At 43.6% G+C, this 2,367-nt stretch overlaps 2 non-coding genes across 2 annotated transcripts; both read left to right on the top strand.

Moving 5' to 3' along the window:
* Positions 1-1,230: 1,230 nt before the first annotated feature.
* trnai-uau (transfer RNA isoleucine (anticodon UAU)) lies at positions 1,231-1,324 on the top strand. The gene is made up of 2 exons: positions 1,231-1,268; positions 1,289-1,324. It is a non-coding gene; the product is annotated as a tRNA-Ile (tRNA).
* Positions 1,325-1,544: 220 nt separating this feature from the next.
* Positions 1,545-1,638, top strand: trnai-uau (transfer RNA isoleucine (anticodon UAU)). Its single transcript has 2 exons — positions 1,545-1,582; positions 1,603-1,638. It is a non-coding gene; the product is annotated as a tRNA-Ile (tRNA).
* Positions 1,639-2,367: the final 729 nt, after the last annotated feature.

The following is a 2,367-nucleotide window of genomic DNA, read 5'->3' as shown; positions in this document are numbered from 1 at the left end:
ATCAACCCCAGTGGCTGATTATCACGCTGCATCAAGATGTCACAGCACTGACAGCCAGAGGTGTCCAGTGGTTATCCAAAGTGCTTTTAACAAGAATATGTGGAACCAGAAATAAATAAATACCCGATCGCTTCAGGACACTTTTAATTATAATTATATTATGTGTGTGTGTGTGTGTGTGTGTGTGTGTGTGTGTGTGTGTGTGTGTGTGTGTGTGTGTGTGTGTGTGTGTGTGTGTGTGTGTGTGTGTGTGTGTGTGTGTGTGTACGTACGTACATGAAAGCATACCCCGTTCTGTCAAGAAGTCATTCAGCTGCCAGTGTTGAATATCTTCCATCTTCTCAGACTCTACTTTTGCCAGAATTTGTATTCTCATCTCCAGCCTAATGCATGATGTAGTAGATAATAGTTTATGGAAATAAAAGGAGAGTCTCTCTAATTTCACCAAAGCAGTGAATGAATGATTCCCAGCTGACATCTACAGGAGCTCCTGTTGGTGGTCACTCATCACGTCTCACCAGAGCCTCGTGCAGATGTCCTATTATCCAGTAATAGTCCATCCCCTCCAGCTCAATGACTTCCCTTTGGCTATAATCCGACAAGAGAAATACTAATGTTTTCTCAAACCAAGCTGCAGTGCAGACACATTTTTCAAATTAGATTACAATGAATGGGGGAAATACATTTGTGTGTAGTCAGACGATGGAGAGAAGCAGGCATAACACTACCAAACAAGGCCCTTATTCATCTTAACAACAGGCCTTTGCTAGAAGAAGAATATCATTTTCTTTGCCTGGTCCAGCATACCATGCCTCTTTGAGAAGGAGTTTAACAATAGGCTTTCACATGATTTAAATATTATCATAAGAAGGTGTAAACAAAGCATCTGTAGAAACATCGATGTATTTTTTATTCTATTGTTAAAGATAATTTTTGGGGCTTTTGCTGAAGTGAAGCTAAAGATCAGGATGACATGCAACAAAAAGGCTATGGGTCAGAATCAAAAGCTGGGTTGCTTGGAAAAGGACTGAGACAAATATAAAGGCAGTCAAATGTGAAACAATGGAGGAAAGTTACCTACACATTGGGAAAAGTACCGGAGTAGTAAATGAATACTGCAAACATAACTACTACGAGTCCTTGGTGTTCGCTACCGTTCCTATAATCGCCTACTTTGGATTATATCAGGCCATCTCTGCTTATGAGATTCTTAGTCTTCCGCCGTCAGAGGCTCCAGTGGCGCAATCGGTCAGCGCGCGGTACTTATAAGACAGTATCCTGCAGAGTGATGCCGAGGTTGTGAGTTCGAGCCTCAGCTGGAGCAGAGAAGCTCTTCTTGGGGCTTTTCCTGATGTTGTAAGAATGCCACTTTATCTCTGTCTATCAGAATGTCTGTTTGTTTCCCGAGTTGGGCAGGTGTTGGGCATCAGTACATTGAACAATATAAAGACATCAAATGTGCAACAGTTCATGGAGCTGGGATTTTGGCAAATAAGAAAAAAGTAGAAGCCTTCAAGTTGACTCCATAATGTATGACATTTTGTGCTCCAGTGGCGCAATCGGTCAGCGCGCGGTACTTATAAGACAGTAACATGCAGAGTGATGCTGAGGTTGTGAGTTCGAGCCTCACCTGGAGCAAATAGTTCTTCAGAGGGCTCATCCTGATGTTATAAAAAAGTGACTTTATTCCCATTTTCACATTAGCGTGTCTCCGGGTTAGTTTAACAGGCGGCCGGGTTTTCTGGTACCAGGTAGCAGTTGGGGGTTGGGTGCCCAGTAGGAGAACTGGCACTTCTTCAAATTGAACTGGCGACCCCCTCGGTTCCCAAGTAAAGTCCCATCGACTGAAAGACTGGATGGTTGTTTCCTTGAGTGGATTTATTCAACAATATTAAGCCATGTTCACCAGCTCCAGTGGCGCAATCGGTCAGCGTGTGGTACTTATAAGACAGTAACCTGCAGAGTGATGCTGAGGTTGTGAGTCCAAGCCTCACCTGGAGCAGAGAAGTTTAGCTTGCAGAAGGTGAGGTCACGTAGTATCTTTCAGTCTGAAGTATTTCATATATACTTACGCCCCGTCCACACAGCAGCTTTGAAAAAATCTTGAAAATCTTGGAGGTGGGTGTGTCTGAAAGCTTGTGGATTTTTTGCGAGAAACGCGACCAACAACCAATCACGTGAATCTCCCGCCCCCGACATACAAAGCAATAGCAATGTTAAAAAGAAGTAAACTGGATATAAACTCCCCAAACAGGCGAAAAACCTACCAGTTTCACCCACTGTCTCTGCCACCTCCCTCCATGCCTGGTTCCTCCGGTTTGTATCCCGGTAAATAGTTCTGGTCGTAAAGAACCGGGTGATTTGCTA

The sequence above is a fragment of the Notothenia coriiceps genome, unplaced genomic scaffold (assembly GCF_000735185.1).
Source record: "Notothenia coriiceps isolate Sejong01 unplaced genomic scaffold, NC01 NC01_scaffold00023587, whole genome shotgun sequence".
NCBI lineage: Eukaryota > Metazoa > Chordata > Actinopteri > Perciformes > Nototheniidae > Notothenia > Notothenia coriiceps.
Note: the sequence above shows the minus strand (reverse complement) of the source record. Positions and strands in the feature narration are given on the sequence as shown.